Raw genomic sequence first — 22,336 nt, 5'->3', positions numbered from 1 at the left:
AATTTCATGACAGTTGACTACATTTCTTTCAGATATTTTTGGCTGTGTTTTTAATGCTAATGCATGGCAATATAGAACACAGTAAAACTAGATGTGTTGCCAAGCACTAGAAGTACTTCATCTGTATAAAGAGTTTCCAAAATTTTGCCCAAGTAAATGTTTAACATTGCAAATAAATTCTTCACCATTACAATGATGCTGTAGCCCTTGTAGCCTTAAAAAAGGGGCTCCTAAAATAGGAATCTTCTTGGACAGCATTATGATAAACATAGTAAATACCAGCATTTGACTGAACTGAAAGATTACCTATGTTCATATTTATAAAAGTCAAAAGTGAATTACATAGCTTCCTGTTTCCATACCATTACATATCTGGCCTCTTTCAATGTGTTATACAAATAGATTATCAGTTCTGGAAGGAATGGTGTCATTTGGTTGCAGTATTGTTTTAATGTTTTTTCTCTGCTTTATGCCATAAATCAGATTGACCATTTAGAAGGCATACATGGCTTTACTACAAATCTACATTCACTCAAAATATTTTTCCATGTATTGATATGACAATGATCTGCAATGAATGCAGCCTCTTCTACAAATTTACTTATTTCAAATATATATTAAGCTATCCCCAAATTGGGTACTAATAAATAGATTGAGATTTTTTTTTTTTAAAGATTTCCTTAGAATTCTTATGTTGAGTCATAGTTCGAGCTGGTCAAATAAAGAAAACACATCTGTAGTTCAGCCATTGCTATTGTCAGGGAGGAGAAATTCCTCCCTACACCTTGTGGTTCTTTTGGCTGGTCTAATAATTAAACTGATGCAAAACAGATTAACTGGGGAAAAGATTAATTTTGTACGTACCAAAATCCCCTAGATATGGGACCCAAGAAGTGACCATAGCAGGCTGTTTACATACCTTTTAGATAAAGAAACAATACATTTGTGGAGAATTGACAGGAAAAAGGCCCTTGGACTTGGGAAATAATTAGTGAAGAATCTAAGAAGAATTTGTTTACAGAGACTCCTTGGCCCAGGATTTTCCATCCTGGTGATAAGGATGTCTCTCTACCACCTGGTGCAAGGAGGATACATTCACAAGGCAGATTTATTTCCTGCTCTAAAGGGGATAGAAAGGAGTGTCAGAGTGTCCTGCTTGCACCCTTTTAAAAAGTAACTTTAATTTAAAATAATCAATATGCCACTCTGACATATTTTGGAGAAGCCTGCCTTAAACCCCATCACAAGCATCTAAAAAAATCTGCTATCTTCCTTTACATCATTTCCCATATTGACTAGGATTAAAGCATGGAAGAGAGACATGCATACTTGTGCCCTTTGGTGCTCTTCTTGGGAAAATTATTCTCAACACTCATTCCATCTTTCTTTCTTCAACCTTCTTCAATTTAGAGGTCATCTGATTCCCCTTCAACGTGGAGGGATTTACCCAAGAACTGTACATATTAACTTTGCTTAATAGCTTTGTTCTTCTTCAGGAAGAAAGAAACTTTGTAAACATCAGATATGTTAAACAAATTCAGATCATTAGATATAATGTTCCAAACATTACTTTATCTTCTTCAAATAATGGCACCAATAAATTCATATTAGATAAAAGTAGATTTTATTCATTGTATCGCTCATAAAAGACATTCTCAATTTTTTTGCCCCCCATAACATGGGTTAAAAATATATAGCACATTTTTAATACACTTCTCCAAATTGTAGACCATGGCATGATTTGTAGATTTACTAAATAGGCAAGAAGTTTTACTGTGATATCTATGATGGGTCTATTAGGAAAAATATCCTTGATGGTCTAGAGAGGAGTAGGTAAATTTGAAGACCTTTCTGTATTCAATTCTCAAAAGGAAATTGAAAGCAGCTCAAATAGATTCAAAATTCCATGAGTATAATAGACATGTATTACTTTTATTTGTTTTCTTCTTCTTACAGTATTAAGTTGCAAAGAGCTAAATGAGTTCTTTTTGAATGAATGAATGAATGAAGAAATGAAAGAAAGTAATACTACAGCCATTTTCAGCAGAATGTAAGAACAATTCTATAATTATATATTTTTGCTATCTATTTATACTACTTGGAAATATGTACTTGGAAAGATATCATTTTTACTCCTCCGGTCAGCGGTCCTAGGAGAACATGGTCAGGCATCATACCCAGATGTATTTCATAGTAAGGCAATGGGCCACAAAACCTATTTAATTACATATTTTCTACTTTTGCTATTTTCTTCTCATTTTATTGTAACCAACTTCATACTAATTATTGCTTTCATGTGCTAAATGGAAAATATATTATCATGAGGTACTCTTTTTGCTAAAGATTTAGATTGCTTCTTCCAGTGGAGTTTGAAGTGTGAAAAATAACTAACAATTAAGGATTCAAATTCTTCTAAAATTATGTTTTTAAACTTGGGGTCAACTGTCCTAGTAGGGAGAGATCCATGGAAATTTTATGAAAATTTAATTTAAACATTTATTTATGTTTTTCTAAAAAGAGAATCTCAAACATTTCTTAGACTCTTAAAGGGTGTCAGTCTCCCAGAGTGTCCAATATACACTATTTATTTCCAGATTACCTACTGGCAATGAGGTTCACTTTTTTAGGGATCTACATAAGTGGTATTAACACAGTGAAGATAATCAAATCCATACATAGTAACATTCAGTAATGCTAATCGCAGCAGGGTATTGAGCAGGGTATATTCCATAGACATTCCTGATTTCTTTCTCGGTCTCAGGGAGGAAGAAATATTTGGAAATTCAGGCTATTTCTTCCACTGATAGATTTTAGGCTGAGCCAAAATAGAGATTCTAATGATCCTTTGGAGCATATATTAAAGAAGAGACTAACAAGTTGTGACACTTGCTCTACTCTTTCACTGTACTTCTTTCTCCAAATCTTGTGAATGACCTACAGCCACTGGTGTTTGAAAAGTGCCAAAATGAATCTATATAAATTAGAGAAAGTTTGCTATTTAGGGCCATCTTTGTGAAATCTTGGGAAAGTCTTCTAACACTTTGATATTTTTAAAGGGTAAGTAGTGAGCTATAATTATGCTTGTTGAACTGGATTACGTCTGCTTCAATAGTCCACTACAGATAATATTCTGCAGACAAAAAAAAAGAAAAGAAAAATTTGAAGAACACTGCTACTGCATTTAATTGAAGCATAACTGGTTAGGAATTCTAAAGGGTAATAATTGCATTGGATTTGTTGGAAGCATGATCTTCTTAACTCTGCCCGGCATGTGACCAATTCTCACTTGGAAAGTTACAAATGCTTACATATCAGCATCAAGTTGTGCCGTGAAATAAACTTAACACTTGGGAAGACAGTTCCACTTAAGGGAGAAAACAATGTTTAAACCCCTGTGTTGACTTTTTCTACAGGTGAAGTATAAAGGCTTGTGTACATGTGGGTTTCTTTGTTTGCTAATGCAGCGGAATATAAGATAAGCACGGTTGCTCTTAAGATTACATGGTGAATAAAAGGATATAGTATCCTCAAGTACAAATATATTACGTGATAGAAAAGAGACAAGGTTACGGTAAAACTACAGGCTACATTCAAAGGCAACAACTGTGGGCAGGATTATTGGTTTTGGTGACAGAATGGGAAAGCCTTCATGGAAAAGGTAACACTTGGCCTGCATCCTGAGGAATAAGTAGGATTTCATTAAATTCCTCCTATTTAAAACAAAAATTCAAGGGCAAGTGTAACAAAATAGCATAAACAGCTTAAAAAAAGATGCTAAATAAAAAAGTATACTTATCCTAATGAGCACTGAGTAGTGTATGAAAGTGTTGAATCAGTATGTTGTACCCCTGGAACTAACATAACGCTGTATGTTAACTGTACTGGAATTAAAATTAAACGTTTAATAAAAAAAATTAAAATAAAAATGATAATAGACAACAAACAGGAAAAAATCTAGTAGTAGAAAAATGTGTGTCCCATTCAAAGGTGAGTTACGGAGATTAGCTTCGGGGGTACAAGCTGCTGCCTTTGAATGTAGCCAATTCTCACTTTGAAAGTTACAAACGCTTACCTATCAGCATCAAGTTGTGCACTGAAATAAACTTAACTCTTGGGAAGACAGTTCCAATTAACGGACAAAATGTATTTTTTTTTAAAGATTCATCTATTTATTTGAGAGAGAAAGAGAGCACAGAGAGAGAGGGGCAGAGGCTGAGAGCGAGAGAGATACCTCCACAGACCCCTGGCTGAGTTCGCAGTCCTCCTGGGGCCAATCCCACGACCTGAGCTGAAACGAAAAGTCAGGCACTCAACCGACTGACTGTGCCACCCTGGGACCCTGGGAGAAAATATTTTTTAAACCCTTTGTGTTAAGTTTTTCTATAGGTAAAGTATAACGGCTCACGTACATGTGGGTTTCTTTCCTTGTTGATGCTAGAGGGATATAAAGATGAACATGGTCTTAATTTCAGCATGCTCAGTTTGACTCTGCATCCCGTGGTCTTTACGGTCTCAGGATGTCTGCACTACACAGGCTCAGGGGAAAGGGAATTCCAAGATGAGGTAACAACAGCACATGAAAAGGCAGAGAGCCTCGTAAGACCCCGAGCGAGAGTTAGTGTTGTTTGAGAATGAGTGACAAGTGGTGATAAAATTTGCTGAATTCAGAATGTAAGTGACTCTACATGCAGGACTAAAACAATTTTAGACTTTTGCCTTCTAGTCCATAAAGAATTATTAATCTTTATACATAGAGGTGATTGGATTTGTGCTTCAGCAATATCACTTCAACGGCAGCTTCGGGGATAGATTAATCTGGAGGCAAGACACAGGAGGCTAGGGGGGAGGTGGAGACAGAGTGTAAATTCAGGAGATACCAGCACCGTGAAAAGGAAAGAATTGCTTTAAGTGACATTTTGTAGGTAACACTAGGAGGCTTGGTTTCTAATTTGTTACTTGAGGGCAGGGGTAGATTTAATAGTATAGTAAAGTTTATAGCTTGGGTGATTGGAAAGACAATGATGCCATTACTGGAACTGCAAACCCAGCAGAAGCAAGAGAAGATCTGGGAAGGACTATGATGGATTAGTTCCATTTTAGATACCTTGACTTAAATGTGTTCATGAAAATTCCAGTAGAAGATAGCCAAAAGGCAGTTGACAATTTCAGTGGCTTAACAGAATAGTTTTCTTCTTCCCGATGTGAATTTCAGAAAGGGCATTTCTGATTAATGTCTCAGCTCTCCTGCAAGCAATAACGGAAGCAATCAGGCTTATTTCACGTTATTTTAACCCATGGTTGTCAAAGTCACTGCGTTCATCTGCATCAGCCCTGCCTCAAGTGAAAGCAGGGAAGGATCAGCTTGCAAGGTTATCATGGCCTCTACCTGGAGGAAGGGGAGAAGCGCACACCACTTCCACTCACATTCTATTGACTGGAATTAAGTCACATGACCTCATGTAACTGTCATGGAAACTGGGAAAAGTATTCTAGCTCCTGTTCAGTGATTGTCCCATAGGCATGAATCTCAGGGGAGACATCAGCCAATGGGTAGCAGTTGAAAAGATGAAAGTAGATAAGAACACAGTGCATATATCTGGGCAACAGGGGTCCCTTTCCTAGGTGCCAAGTTTTGGAAGCCTCCATATATATTACACGCATCTTTTCATGCTCGTTATAAAGTTTTTTAGAAGTTCGGGAACTGATTGGTAGAGGGAAATTATGGAAGAAGAGCTAAACTGAGGCCCTAGGTCAGAGAGTGCCAGGTGAGAGGCTGCACACGTGCCTGTGCAGGGGAGGAGAAGAACGTGGCCTCTCTCCTGAGCAGCCAGAGGAAGAGAGGCTCATTCTTAAAAAAAAATTGGACAACCCCAAGTCATTGGGATGGAGCATCTAAGCAGACCAGGATCCCCAGATAGCTGCCCTCACTCTTTCCCACTTCTTGGCTGGTGCAGTCTTGGGAGGTATTAAGAACCGCCAAGATGCCCTAAGTTGGAAGAGTAATGTGTCTAGAAGACAAACTTGTTCATCTCTGGGGAGCATGACAAGGCCAGTCCCTACACTGGGTTCAGGAGAGTCCAATCACAACGCAGGAATCCTGGGCCTGACCCAGCCTTTGCCACTCTCTGTTTCAGCCAATCTCGATAACTGTTCAAGGTTCTGAGTAGGAGGGCTGCTCCAGAGAAAGCCACGGAGACTGTGTCCTTGAGGTCATATGGGTGATGTGTGGGAAGTGGGCTGTGGGGACCTGAGTGGGAATGCGAGGCAGGCCACAGAGATAACTTGGGTTATAATTTTACAATATGTAAACATAGGCTATGTTGTCTCCATTTGTACTTTTGCACTGGAATCTGCAAATGTTGAGGGATAACCTGGTAAACGTAATTTTCAAAAGTAAAATATGGAGAGAAATGAGTGAATAGAACAGAGATTTGAACCATGGGGAAGACCAACATTAGAGAACTCTCAGGGAAGGTACGGGAGACTGAGGAGTGGTGAGAAAGATAGAAAGATCTGGGTTGTAGATAAAAAGGGGGAGAGGTTTTCATGAAGCAAAGTATACTCTTAAGAGTCACAGAAAGATCAAGAAGCATATGGACTAAATAATGGCTAATTAAATTTAACTATCTGGAGAGGCAAATGAGTCAGACCAAAATAAAAAGTTTATCTCGACACAGCAGAGCTCGCTCCTACAGTTCTTATGTAAGGTGCAAGGGGGCTATGAGTCCGCTTGACAGGTCAGAGCCAGAGACTGACATGGAGGCCTCAGGCTTTCCTGGGTCTAAACAGTCAACAGTTTGGGATTTTTATGGTCTGCCTTGTGTAATGTTTCTCCTTTTCCTTGTTCTCCTCCTTTTGACTATACCCTTTTGATATCATTGAGCTCCCAAATAAAGTATGTTTTTAACACTAACTGACATGAATCTCCGCTTCAGTACAGCAGCTTCAGTGGGAGCTCAGTGACTCCCCTGCCAGATTCCACTCCATGACGCACTGTGAAGCGCAGAACTTTAATTCAGGTTCTAACTCAGCTTTGCCACGTAAAGAGAGTTGACTCTAAGACTTACTGGAATTTTTCATTTATTTATTTATTTATTTGAAATAGAACACAAGTGAGGTGGAGGGAGGGGCAGCAGGAGAAGGAGAAGCAGGATCCCCACTGACCAGGAAGCCGGATGTGGGGCTCGATCCCAACACCCTGGGATTATGACCTGAGCCAAGGCAGGTGCTTGAAGGACTGAGCCACCCAGGTGCCCCTAAGACTTACTGAATCTTGAGCAGTTTTCTGAACACTGTACTGAGTAGAATTAAAACATTTTCTTATTATTTGTTGAAGAGTTCTTCAACCCGAAGATCAGCAGAAACTAGGGTCTTACATTTCATACTCATGCCTTGTTCCATGATCCCCTCCACAGGTGGGTTTTAGGTGCAACGATATTTTCTATCCTGTAGCTTTGTCTGCCCCATCTGACCCTGGGGCATATCCGGTCCCTCTTTGAGGATAAATGTCTCCAGGGGGGTTTTCAGGGCATTGCAGTAACTCTATGGTCTCCACTATCAGTGACTGAGAAGATTGCCACACAGACACCCTATTTTCACTACTGACAACTTTCCCAGGGAGTAAATGAGCCTCCCTCAGGAAAGCCTTGATATTAACGCCCTCGGCTTTCAGAGGCGCAGCCGGGGGTGGGAGCCGCGGGCCCAGCAGACCGCAGACCGCCAGGCTCAGTACAGTGAGTGTCCTTGTGCAAAGCCGCCGCTGAGTTCCTGGAGACAATGGGGGAAGTGCCCACAGAACATTCCTGTCTCTGCTCTGCGAGGAGAGACTGGCTGGGGAGTCAGCAGAGATGCGATTCAAGGCCATTAATTGATTTCATTCCCTTTTCTGTTTCTCTTCCTCAGTAAAGCCGACACGAGGAATTTTCTCTTGTTACCATATAAGGAAAAGAGGGGGAAGCTTTTTTTAGTTGCTAAAGTAATAGAATATCATCTGATCACAACAATAGTTAGGGATTTGTGTTGAGAAATAATAATTCACACGGGCAAATGATGGGGTTTGTTATCTTCATTTTCAGGTTTATGGAAGGATGTGGTTATCAGTCTCTCCCAGTCCCTTGTTTCATAGACTAGAACTGAAATTTATAAAAGAGCGTGAAGAATTCACTTGCACCTGGAACGTTATTCAGAGTTCAACATTGTGGTGAAAGCGGAAAATGCATATTTCATAATAAGCATGAGCACATGGTATATGTCAGGAGCTATGCAAAGTAATCTATGTGTTTTGTTGAACTCTTACAATGCAATAAAGCTTTACTTTTCTATTTCCCCCCATTTGATTAGGTTGTACAATAGGATATTGCTACTATTCAGCCAGTGTGTCCTATAGAAATGGAAATATCGTGTGATTCAACCTAATACCAATGAGAGGAGATTAGGTCACTCACCCAGAATCACAAGATCACAAGCTAGTAAACGGAGGCATCTAGATTTGGATTCAACAGTCCATTTTACTCTTCAGTGTATGCTATTTACTCACTAGTTTTATATACATGCATATACACATGTTTTGGGTATATATGCATACCTATACGGAGATATGAATATACACATAGATTTAAACACATCTCTGTGTGTGTATATATATATAAACATTTTAGTTTTAGGAAGAAGGTACATTTTTCTTAGGTATTTCTATAAAGGCCCAAATATAGGGAGACAGCAATCTTTTTTTTTTTTCAAAAATTTATTTGAGAGAGAGAGAGAGCAAGCAGGGGGAGGAGCAAAGGAAGAGGGAGAGAGAGAAGCAGACGTGGGGCCTGACACAGAGCTCCATCCCAGGACCCTGAGATCATGACCTGAGCCAAATCAAGAGTGGGATGCTTAACCAACTGAGCCACCCAGGTGCCCCTAGAGACAGCAGTCTTCTACTTTCTGTACTTTAACCCTAAGCTATAAAGGTGGCTCATTAGTTTTCATGCATGCAGTTATCATTGATAGACCCCTACCCAGTACTTTAATTCTAGTCTTTTCTTTAGCCCAACGTGACAGCTAACCTTGTGACCTCAATACTTTAAAAAAAAGAATTCCACGGGACGCCTCGCTTAGAGGGGTGTCTGCTTCTCCCTCTGCCGGCCACTACCCCCGCTTGTGCGTGTGCTCTCTCTCTGACAAATAAATAAGTAGAATCATTTAAAAAACAAAACCAAAAAATGAATTCCATTTCCATCTGCTCACCTCAACCCTTAATATCACTGCAGAACATCTTCCCTTTTTACTGTGCCCCACGGCTATTCAAACAGCCTCTCTTCTTGACAGTGAACCTCAGAGAGTCCATTCCCGGTGTTAAGGAGACCGGTCTGCAGTTATTAGTGGGAGCTGTTCACATTGGCATCACTGCTGTCCTCTGCATATCAGAGTGTACCCACCATGCATGAGGTGACATTCAGTTAGGACAAAACCACCATCAGCAAAACACGCTCCTCTGTGATCTCTAGACATTCGCATTTGACAGATTAAACATAGTCTTTCAAAGTTTGATGCTGGTTTGAATCGATATTTATCAAGCACATGCAACATGGGGATAGGGATTGCTTGACAGGAGGTAGGCTTTATTCTTTTTAATTTTATTATGTCGAACACTGCAAAGTGGTATGAGTTACTTATCTAGATAATTCAAGCTGAGTATATCTTTGCTCCTGCAGCCTATTGGGAAAGGCAGTCTTGTGCTTGCGAACTTTTTATTTCCACGTGGTTGCATAAGAATGGGCCTTGGGCCTGGATGCTTCCTTTCCACGAGATAAAGAGCCCTCACAGCCCGGGCTGGAACGATCATCTCCTTAGGAATACCTTTCCCCGTTTTGGACTCAGCGTGTGCGCCTCTGCTCTGCTTACGCGTGGGGACCTATAGCACCTGGCAACCCCGTGACCGTATCTGGCCCTGTGGGGAGGTGTTGAGGGCCCTTCTGCTGTGACACAAAAGGGTTGTGTACAGGCCACCCACCCTATGTCGGCCGTCAGGAGGAACCAGCTGCTCGTGCAACACTGACACCCACAACTGAAGCTGATCTTGTTCTGTTTCTTCTCTATGTGAGAAAAGCCTCGCTTCATCCAAGTGCTTGACTGTGTCTTGTGTTTTCCACGGAGACTCCCACACCAAGGTTCAGCCAGAAGATGTGTTTCTCCCTCTACTCCGGGTGATAGGCAACAAGTGCCACTAGCTCGACACTGGCCAGAGTTATAGAGAAAACTTGCATCATTTTGCATTTCACATTTTTAATTTAAGTTATCAAAATAAAGAATTATTCTGATACATCTATATAGAGCTTATACCATATATATAGAAAGAGAGCGAGAGAGGTGATAGAATTAGGGATGACTCTATATATAATTTATAAAAAACTCAACTTATGCACCTTTTAGAAAAGCTTGGCCACACCTGCCCACCACCCACATCAGTTTGTCCTGCTGGTCCTTTTGGTGGCTTCTTGATGGATCCCGCCATTCCTGCCCAGACATATCACATTCATCATCTTCTTTCTTCTTATCTCCGTATGCCACTGACTCTCAGCCTCCGGGGAGTGAGGGTTGGGCTTTAACATGACCTTTGTTGCTGCCACTGGGGGTCATTTGTCTTCCAAATCCACACCAACGTGAGCTACAGAGCCTCTTGTTTCTCTGTTGGCTGCCTGGCGATGCCAGGTAATACAGAGACTGTAGGAGAGTGGAGGCTCTGTGGAATGAACCTTGACCGATGAGAGATGCAAGACTAGAAAGAGCCATCTGATAAATTGTTCGCTCTTTATCTAATGGACTGTTGCTAGACCCAGAGGTTCCAGTTGGACTTTCGAGGGAGGTCCCACAAAACCTATAAATAGCTATGTTTTCTTATATTCCTTGACCAGCTTGCTAAGACTAAGTAAAAGTGTACAATGCCAAATCAAGAAGAGAATTCAGAGCAGAAATTTGCAGAGATATTTTCTTTAGCATCCCATAGCCAATGGATTTATTTTCCTTTAATGAAGAGAACTTGAAAGTTAACCCCAGAATATTCTGTGTATTATGTACAGTCCCTTTCATATGTAACAGAAACACATCGATAAAAAATACATTTAGAATTCCTTCCTTCTCAGCTTTCATAGACACACAGGTCCTGAAGACTCTGCTTTTTGATTTTTGGAGCAGTAATAGATGGGACTGCAAATGACTGAGGCTGATAGATCTGCAGGAGAAAGGGCACAGCTACCCTGAGAAGCTTCAGAACGATAGTGGAGCAAGAAGGACATGAAAGAGGGCATGACTAACTCTGGCAGCAGCAAGGACAAGTGGAACCTGATGAGGAAGAAGAAATACCCAGAGTATTTTACGAAGCTTAAAACATTTCTGTAAATTTGACCCTCGATATCCTAAACAGACCGTCAAGGACCTTCATTACTATTCAAGATTTCATTTCAATATGACCCAAGGCTAAGCGGGACCTGGACGCAAGAACAAGACGACCCGATTTTTTTTCAGATTGCACACAGGAGCATTCCACTTTGGTTGACTCTTTGGTAATCTTTGCATCGTTCATTTCATAGCGTGAGCAGCGTTATCCTCCGCCGCTGGGTGTCTAGATCTCAAGTCCTTAGTTGAAAGAATTGTTCTGGGTTTACCAGGATCCCAAAGGTCAAAACCTCATTCCCACCCTAATTCTGTCATAGCATTCATCTCTAAACATTCAAACCTTGTTACCCAGCTTGCCAAGCTCAAGTACCCAAGAGAGATGTGATATATTGTGTCAAATCAAGGGAGCTGACGCTGCCCCCCTCTACCCCATGCCTGAGTCACCGCAGGTGTGCTCTTGGCAACTCACCTCCAGTCCGTACTGGATTGCCATGTCACGATTTCCTGCAGTCCTTGCTCTGCACGCCCGACTTACATCTGCTCGGATACCCGCGGGAAGGTGTGCCAGCTCAGGCCCTGCCTCTGATCTCGCTCCCTGGGAAGCAGAACTCTGCTAAGCATTACTTGAAGGCCAGTATTCTGGTGGCTCAGCATGACCTCATTATAAGCGGCCTTTACTTTGTCTTTTGATGTTAATGCATCCAAAACTGGATGTGAGAACTCTGGCAAGTTCCACTGTCATACTTATCCATAGGCACTAAGTTCAGGATGTACAAAAAGCACAGACAATGGAAGGCTCAGCCCTGTGAAGCAACTCCTCTCTGACCGCAGCGGCCTCAGACCAGGCAGGTGGCTGACAAAGTCAAACATAAGAGAACCATTGATACTCTGCCTTTCATTCATCTCACATCCACTCCCCACGCTTGTCTACTTCGCTCTGTATTATAAAATATACTTCCCAGGCTTCATCATCCTCTAGTTTTTAGCTTAGTTTGGCCAAGGGAAGGGACTGGCAGAAAACCGAGGACAGGATGAAGGGATAAAGTGGACTATTTCTCACCCTGTTTTGGAGGGACTCTGGAAGCTCCTAAGCCTTACTCACTGACTCACTCACTGACCCACTGTGGCTGAAACTTCTAGCAGGCAGGCCAGCTCCTGGCCTGCCCCCCCCCCCCCCCCCCCCGCAGGGCACCATCCCTCCAGCCCCAGGGCGCCAGCTGTTCCTCACTGTTGCTAACATCTCCTTACCTCACCATCCTCTGTTTAACTTTTCAGGATTTTCACTGCATGTAAAGAGTTATCTATGCTAAGTTTACTCGGTTTAAAGTATTACATTGAACCATAGAAGATTGCTGATATTGACCCGAATCTGGTCTGTGAAATGGCAATTACCTATGGTTTTTACCAGCTGTCCAGTACTTTCTGTTTTCTGTCTAGATCCTAACTGATACTGAGTTAAAAAGGAAATATTATTTAAACTGGCATTTTAAAGACAAGCATAAGTGTGCCACATAAAGAGAAAATGGATTTGGGGAAGGACAAACTCTGAGACATTAAGAACTGACAGCATCTTTGGGCAAAGAACAGCTTGCAGTGGCTCTAATGACTGGAATCTAACGGCAGCACAGACATCAGAAAACTAGTGTATCTATTTGCTAGGGCTGCTGTCACAGGGCACTTTAAACGAGGGGGTTTAAACAGCAGAAATTTATTATGTCAGGTTCTGAAAGTTAGAAATCTAAGCTCGAGGTGCCATCAGGGTCAGTTCCTTCTGAGAGCTGTGAGGATGGCTGTTCCATGCCTTTCCCTATCTCCTGTGTTCCACTGGCCATCTTTGCTGTTCTTCAGCTTATCGATACATCACCCCAATCTCCGTGCTCTGTTCACATGGCGTTATCTCTGTGTGTATCTCTGTGTCCAAATTGCTCCTTTAAATAAGAACATCAATCATACTGGATCAAGACCCACCCTAATAATGTCATTTTGCCTTGAATACCTCTGTAAGGGACCTATCACCAAATAGGTTCACGTTCTGAGGTACGAGGGAGGAGAACTTCAACACAGAACCTTGAAGAAGAAGCAATCCAACCCGTAACAACCAGTTATAACACGTTGCCATAATGCAAGCAAGCAATAAAGGAAACCAAAACTAATTACAGGGGAGATATGGAGAAGAATAAATGATGTTGAAACTGTAAGTCAACAAGAGTGACACATCGAATATGAAAACAGGATGAGAAGAAGAAAACACTGAAGTTGACATCAAATATTCTTTTCAAGGAAACCTGGAATATGGCGAGGCCTTTAATCAAAAGAAGAAACATTAGAGAGAGAGCAAGGTCACTGGACTCTAAAAAAAGAAATTATGATTTGAGAGATGGGGATTAAAGGTATGTGACGCTTGCATTTTGATGTGTTGAATGTGAAGGACGTGCCCCTAACTGGAGACATGGGGTGGGTCATGGAAATCTGGGGTCTGGAGCTCTGGAATTGGAATTTCTACATTCAACCCTCATTTCTTCTCCCGTGGTGTCTTTGGACAAAGTACTTACCCTTTCTAAACAGAAGTCTCCTTATCTGTAAGATGTGGATGTTAGCAGTGTTTCAGTGGGTTTTGGGAGGATTAAAATATAAGCCATGTAGAACAGTTTAGAGCCTGGTACTACAAAAGTGTTTAATATTTGGTAGATGTTATGATTACTGTTGCCACCCTGTGCAATATTGGGACTAGGTATAGATTTGCATGGCAATAAGGGGAGAGTGACATGGGAGAGTAATCTAACGTCCCTGCATAACACAATAGAAGGGACATCAATGGTTTAAAAGAAATCTCAGAAGCAAGATATATCCCTTCCACCTTTTATAAAGGGTAGTAAGAGGGCCCGAGGAAGGAAGAGTCCTGCCACCCTTTTGCTTGATGTATTTATTTGATTCTTATGCCCAAAATTACACTCAGTTGATTATTATTCAGGTAAATAGTACAGGAACTCTTTAAGAACTACTAATTCCTCTGAAAAACACTTAAGCATCCTGTAAAAAATACAGGTAATAACACTGTTTCTTTCCGTCCTGATACAAATCCTGTTCTGTATTTGAGTGTTGCCACCAAGACCTACTCGTCACTAGGAGGGGAAGGTTGTAGCAAGAATTGAAAAGAACCCTGATATGAGAGCTCCATTGTGTTAAAAGCAGTAGTATTTCCTCTTCAATAAATGCCCATCACTTCCCAAAATCTCTCCTCAGGAAAAGAGACACAAATTTTAATCTAACTGTTAAATATATAATTGCACTCACATGCACATTTTGTGAAATTTTCCAAACCTCCCTCTTTCTTGAGATACACAATGAAAAGAAAGCTGGGGAAGCCTTGAAAAGATAAATGAAATGCTCTCTAGAGCTGCAATTCACTGCACGCATTTACCCAGAGTGGGCGGGAATGCGCATGTGTTAAGTGGAACATTTGCCCGTTAAATGACAATGAAATTGGAAGTCAGTCTGCACAGAATTCAACAAAGATGCTTCTCTTCCTCAATCTTTCAGAGCATAATTTAAAAATTTGGTAACATTAAAGTCTTAGAATCTTAGACTTCCAAAAGATGTTAGAGTTAATTTTGCTCAACATTTTTCAAAGCTTGCCTGAATGGGAGCTTCGAGCTAGAGCCTTTCCAGAGGGAGGCAGGGAGAGCTGAGGGAAAGCGATTATTCACTTGACAAACTGTTTAATTGACAAATAAATTACATGCTCAGGGTGGTAGGAGCAGTTTGGAACAATCTGAGATAGAGTGATACAAGTTTAGAGCTGAAATGGTCTCTCAGGGAACACCCTATCTTACCCCCACATTTTATTTATGAAGAAACTAAACTCACAGAACAGAAGTGACATTTTTATGAAGTCATAATGACTCAATGGCAGACTGGAACTGTACCTTCTGACTCTGAGCCTAGGCTTCATTCCATTATCCCATGCTGACCAATTAAAGAATGACATAGCATTAAAAACAATGGCCCCGAGGAAATAGATCATGTTTCTGTGCTCCCTTCTGTGGGGAAGACAAAGATCGCTGTTTTTCTGTCCATCCACCAGTCTCACTGGAAGCCCCAGCAGAATCTTAAATATAAATTGGTCCAGCCTCCTGAGAAAGAGTCACCGTGAAGGAGAGAAGCACTGGGTGCGTGGCTTGGCCCACTAAACAAAGCAAGAAGAAGCCATGTTTCCACCCTGATGCAGCTGTCATGATCCCGGAGGAAGGAAGTGGAAAAAGGAGGGAGAAGGTAGAAGCCAGGAATGGAGGGAGAAGGAATCACAGTCTTGCTAAATTAGATGTAGCTTTGCTTCATGCTTTGCAAGCTTTAATTAAGATTACAGGCTGATTTCCAGCCAAACCAAGTCATGTGGGTCTGAAAAATGCTTCAGTATTCCTAAGCTCTCTGAGGGAAAAACAAAAACGAATATCAACACGAAACGCACATAGAACCACCACAGCCTACGCAATACGGAGCAACGTCTAAGGTCACACAACTTGATAAAGTCAGTAAATACTGTTTTAAAAGTGAAAAACCTGAGGGGTGCTGGGCTGGCTCAGGTGGAAGAGCATGCAACTCTTGATCTTGGGGTCATGAGTTCAAGCCACCCCGTGGGGTGTAGAGATTACTGAAAGATAAAATCCTTAAAAAAAAAAAAGAAAGAAAAAGAAAAGAAAGTGAAAACCTGAACTTTGACCCATTTCTGCTCCATTGCATTTTCAGATTTGATCTTTCCAGCATTTCCAGGCTTCTCCCCATTGAACTCTGGCTTTTTTCTCTACCCCCGACAGATGATGACCATATCTTTATTGTACTGAAATTACTGAGTTTGCGTGAAAACAACTGCCACTTGGCTCTCACCATAATCCCTGTTCTGCTGCGCTTTTACTGACAGAGGAGAATTAAGCATTTCTGAGCACCCTCTCTGTGATAAGCAACTTCATGGTCCTTCATACACCCCGTCCCCTCTGAGCTTCTTTACCTTGTTGTACCCATGAGAAAACTGAGGCAGAGTGAGCTCAAGTGACTTTTCTAAATGACTGTAAAGTGGCAGAAAAAGTTTTCAAACCGTCTGCCAGCTAAAAACCTAGGCTCCCTCCCCCCATTATATGTCAATACCTCTGCCCTGAGTGATTTACCAGAATGATCAGAACTAATGAATATATCCACTTGCATCCATATACTTACACAGACTTTTTATATAATTCTTTTATAATTAGAAACTCTGGGTTTTGCTATTTTTTTTGTCCTGAAAGATAGGCAAATTGATACTAAACCAATCAGACAACTTCTTAATATGAATTCTAGTACAATGATTATATTGATTGTTATGACATCAATTTTTCATCACTCCTGTAATAATTTTATTGGAATTAAGGCATCACTTTATAAACAACTCATCGGGATAATTTTGTAAACATAGCTTAGAAAGATTTACATTTCCCTTGGATCGTGTCACCTGGCTGAGTTCAGAATAATAAGTTGTTCTACTTTTACTGTTTTTGAAAAGTCAATATCACTTAAACTTGGACTCACATAATTTGTCCCTATTCTCTAAAACTGTGAGAGCATGAATCATTTCTTATATGCAGGAATGGGTTTCTATAATGCTAATATTTCATGTCTCTAGGCCGAAGAATTGAATTGAGGTGCAACATAGTGGGTTTTTTGTTTGTTTGCTTGTTTTGCTTACAATAACAGTTTTGACTCCTGTATAGGACTCTCAGACCAATGCTAAATAAAGTCGTATATACTCAGGTGAGATGTCAGAGAAGCTAAAGTTCTGTAGAAGGGAGTGGGGTCTTCTTATTAGCCACGATGATTTGGACTTGGTTCTCCCATTGAATCCATATCTCCCCATGTCATCCAGCATTGCTGAGCCAGAGGCTTATGTTCAGTGCCAAGGCCATCCATTTGGATCTCTCTTTGTATTCCCGTGCCCAGTTCGGATGGCACACAAGTGCAACGAATTTGGCCTGAGGAGAACGTGGCAATCAGGGGCTCAGACTCCTTCAGGACGTGAGCCTATGTCCTGCTACCAGCTCAACTGCCAAGACCAGCAGAGATGCTGGTGGAGGGTGAGAGTGACTTTGAGTGGAGACTGGTAGAAGAAACGGATCAATTTGGTCCCAAGACCAGCTGTAAAAGCTGGGGAGTGAATTGTAGCTCATCCCAATAACCTTCTCCTTGTACCTCTTCCCGGGGAAGAAAGACCCAATGGAATCTGGAGGCGCTGCTCCCATAATGTGTCTGAACAAAGATGACGTGAGAGGCAGAAGGCGTGGGCCATGGTGGACGAGGGCGTGCGCCACCCGAAGTCTTCCGCCAGGGAGACGCTGTTAGCCACCACCGCCTTCCGACACTGTCTCCGGTGCTGGAGGCCACACCGCTCCCTGAGGCGCCCACAACCATCGGCTGGCTAATACAGGTCCTGTATTAGGTGTCCGGTAATTTCTTTGATTAGAGTCTAATCATATCACTTATAAGCTAAAATCGAAATAAAACCGATCTCATTTTCTTCTCCTCTCTGTGTACTTAGAGGTCCAGAGGAACATCTTATTTCAATCTCATCCCGTTTCTCTCTGACTCTTGCATCTCTGTTGGTCACTGCACCGTCTGCAACTCCTTCCCTCACCACCCCCCACCTGCAGGGGCGGTCTGGTAATGTAAATATACTCTTCTTCACGCAAGTTTATCAGATCCTCTGAATGACAAGTGATCTTTTCTTCCATTTTCCTCCCTCCAGTACATTTTTTATGTCTCTTTTTATTTTTTATTTATTTTTAAAGATTTTATTTATTTATTCGACAGCGATAGAGACAGCCAGCGAGAGAGGGAACACAGGCAGGGGGAGTGGGAGAGGAAGAAGCAGGCTCCCAGCAGAGGGGCCTGATGTGGGGCTCGATCCCATAACGCCGGGATCACGCCCTGAGCCGAAGACAGACGCTTAACAACTGAGCCACCCAGGCGCCCCTATGTCTCTTTTTATGCCTATAATCAGATACTGCTTTAAATTATTTATTAAAATACTTGTAATTACCTTCTGTTAATTTTAAACTCTTAAAAGAATACAAAGACACTATGTTTTGAGTTCTTGCTGAGTACTTTGGATATTAATAATTCAATGAAGTTTTGTTAAATATATTATTAAATAGATTCCTAGTAACAGCAAAGTAAAAATGAAGAAGAGGACCAAGAATGGGGTAAAAATAAGATTCTTTGTTTAAAAAAAAAAAGTAAAGTGACTACAAATCCTGGAGCTCTATTTTCCTGTGTTTTATATGATCCAGACGTTTGGTTTAAGAAACACCCCAAAAGAATCAGAGGAGCATTCCAATTTGCCTTTGAGGAAAGTCCTGCTCTTTCTCATGTTGTATAATGTGTGAGGTGGGATTCTTCATTTTTCCCCCCAAATATATTCCTTGTCTAGACTTGGAGAATACTCTCCACAGCAAGATTTTCAAAAAGTATAACTAAATTTTAAAATAAAGAAAATCTAAATAGACCGTGTGCTGTGAGGAAAGAACGTGATGAGGCAGAGATGAAAACTACCTTAAACTGTCAATTATCTCTGTTGCTATGCAATTCAAATGACACCTGAGGTAAATTGTTTCTACTCCTTCAAAATCAGAAGCATAATTGCCTATTCCTGAAAGAAAAAAAAAAAAAACTTAGTGAAATGACTAACTCCTTAGGCAGCTCTGAGTGGTCTTTAACTTTTACTGGTAGGCTCTTTGGGCCTACGTGCTAATTCTCAAATGAATGTTTGGTGTACAAGGAAGAAGCGAAGACATTTGCAGAATTTGTGGTCTTTTGTTGGTTCCTTCGTGGAAGGTTTATCACGGAAATTCTAGTTACCGTGTTCATTTAGATTATAGCATTTCCCCAGTAATAGATGTTACGTTAATCTTCAATCATTATTTATACATTTTTTCTTATCCAAGGGAAATTTATGATTTCTAAATAATGTGCTCGGCCTCAAGGTGTGTGTATGTATAATATAGAAGTATTTGGCACGGAGAAGCCCAAAGCTCATATTTCTGTAATTCCTCTCCTCAAACTGCTAAATGTCATGTTGTACCCCACCAGCTCCATTCAGAACATATCATCTAATTAACTCTTAGAGAGATACTGCCTGTCAGGAACAAAGACAAAAATAGCCCACAGATCATTGCTCCTACTCAGCCCATAAAAACGTATTCTTTCCACTACCAGCAGCATTTTGCTTCCCAACATAACTCTAACAATTGGGTCCCCTTCTTTTCTGATAGCTGTGATCATCATGATGGGCAAACCCTGAAAATCAAGTTGCCAGAATTTTCTGGAAGAGTTCAGACCTAAAGCAATGATTCACTACCCTTCTTACCATAGTACTTTGTAAGCGATTATCTCCATATTGATTCTTATAGCTGCACAGATGTTTGTAGGCCAACCTGGTTCTCATGGGTGTTCACAAATCTACTGTTGGGTTGTGGGTACAGAAATAACATTTTGTTATTATAGTTTCCAAAAGAAGCCGTATGAAGAAACTACACCCAGTTCAAAGGATTGAGACATCATGCTATAGTTAAGAGCACAAGATTTTTTTTAGATCGAGGGAAACTGGACAGTTGGCCCCTAACCATTGTTGACCTTGGTCTATGCACTCAGACGTCTGAGCTTTCTGTTGTTTCATCTGTGCAGTGGGGAGAGTTCCCGTGAAGTACCTCATGCAATGACTGATATATGGGGAGCACCCGATAAATTGTAGTTTCCTTCTCTTGACTATTTAATATACTTAAATAAAAGTGATTTTACTTCTTTTGAGTAGGAGTTAAAAAAAAAAAAAACCAAAGGTCAAAGTAATTTAGAATTTCCAGAGCATTTTGAAAATTGTTTTAACATTCAGCAGCCCACTCTTAGCAATCCACTACTGACCGTAACATTCTGCAAGAAGTTTGTGTAGACACGCCAGCATTTTTAAGAATTCCTCCTCATCCCCTGACGCCCAACTTTGAACATTGTGATAGTCTCCATATGCATCCCAGGAACCAGGGTGATTTCGACGACTCCTGTGGGGAACATCCCTAGACCAGTGGATGGAAGGTGTTCCAGACCAGAAAGATCCACAGATACAAGCAAACTTACTTCAAAGCCACACTGCTGTCCTCTCCAATAAATACAAAATCAAACCATTCATATTCCGTTTTCCCAGCATGAGATTTTGATTTTAGCTTCTTCACATGCTGTTTCATAGGCATTTGTTCACATTCATTGTCTTTGCTTTAGAAGGGTTTTAGGAATTCAGCTTATGAAACTCATCTGAATTCTTGATTGCACATGACCAGTAACAGGCCAAAGCAAGCAGGGCTTATCCTCATGACGCCATATTCTCCAGTTTCTCCGGAGACATTGAGGGCCATTGCTTTCTTCCTGTCCCTGCAGAAAAAGTTCTGAGGAAGGGGAAGGGAATCCACACTTACTGGATTTACCTATTACTAGGTACTTAACTGTGTACTTTATATATTATTAAGTATTATGCTTTATTCTCAGCCTATACTTAGATTAGGTTGGTCTGGTTTGTGTTTTAGTTTTCCCCACTTTACCGTTGAGGACACTATTCCCCTTTGTCTCATTACATATTCTTCTGAGGACTGAAATGAAACAGGGAAATTTGAACTTTGGAGCAATATATGTGATTAGGTCATTTTTAAATCCATGAAGAATGCGAAAACGTGAAATTTGATTCACTATGTTCAGTATTACTAAAATTATTTTTTCTGACTCTAATGTAAATGTATGTTAACAGATATTTAGATAACACAGAAAAGCAAAAGGGAATTTTAAAATGTACTACTAGAGATGGTCACTATTAATGTTTTGTTATGTAACTTTCCATAGGTTCCTATTTTACATGTACATCATACATATAATGCCATATAAACATACAAATATAAACTTTGATATTTCATGTTTTCGTTGAGTTTTTATATAAAAGCAATGCATTCTTTTTGATAATGTATTTCAAATTCTTCATAGTCTTCATCCCTGGAAGGAATACTTTTGTATCTCCCAGATGAATTTGCTATGTGTATTCCCACAAGTTCCCTGCATAAACAGGCACTGGTTTTTTCCTTTTTACATAAATGGCAGCATGCATTGCACACGAGTCTGTGCCTCATGTTTTAAATGTCAAGTCTGTTTGTATCAGTGTCTACAGCATCTGCACTGGCTGGTTTTGTATTGATAAACTCATTGATACACATTTATATGTTACAGTGAAATTGTAATTATAATCATCACAATTTTCGAAGCCTACACACCCAAAAAACACCAGAGCCATGTTTCAAATAAATGTGATCTGCTTTCAGAGTCTATGATTTTAGCCAATAAATTGTGTTGATTCCATTTTTTTCTTTTTGTAGCTTCTGTATATTACAGATTGATTTCTGGATATTTTACCTATTTGTTAATTTTTTTTAAAGATTTTATTTATTTACTTGAGAGAGAGAGAGCGCGCGCGCACAGAGGGAGAGGGAGAAGCAGACTGTCTGCTGAGCAGGGAGCCCAACAGGGGACTGGATCCCAGGACCCCAGGGTCATGACTTGAGCTGAAGGCAGACACTTAACTAACTGAGGCACCCAGGCGCCCCTACCTATTTTTTTTTTTAAAGATTTTATTTATTTATTCGACAGGATAGAGACAGCCAGCGAGAGAGGGAACACAAGCAGGGGGAGTGGGAGAGGAAGAAGCAGGCTCATAGCAGAGGAGCCTGATGTGGGGCTCGATCCCACAACGCCGGGATCACGCCCTGAGCCGAAGGCAGACGCTTAACCGCTGTGCCACCCAGGCGCCACACCCCTACCTATTTGTTAATCTTAAGTCCAGTACTTTATTTTCTAATATTTTCTGATTATTTTTAATTGAGTTTATCATATTATTGAATCATAG

The sequence above is a fragment of the Ursus arctos genome, unplaced genomic scaffold (assembly GCF_023065955.2).
Source record: "Ursus arctos isolate Adak ecotype North America unplaced genomic scaffold, UrsArc2.0 scaffold_15, whole genome shotgun sequence".
In the NCBI taxonomy this organism is placed as follows: domain Eukaryota; kingdom Metazoa; phylum Chordata; class Mammalia; order Carnivora; family Ursidae; genus Ursus; species Ursus arctos.
Note: the sequence above shows the minus strand (reverse complement) of the source record.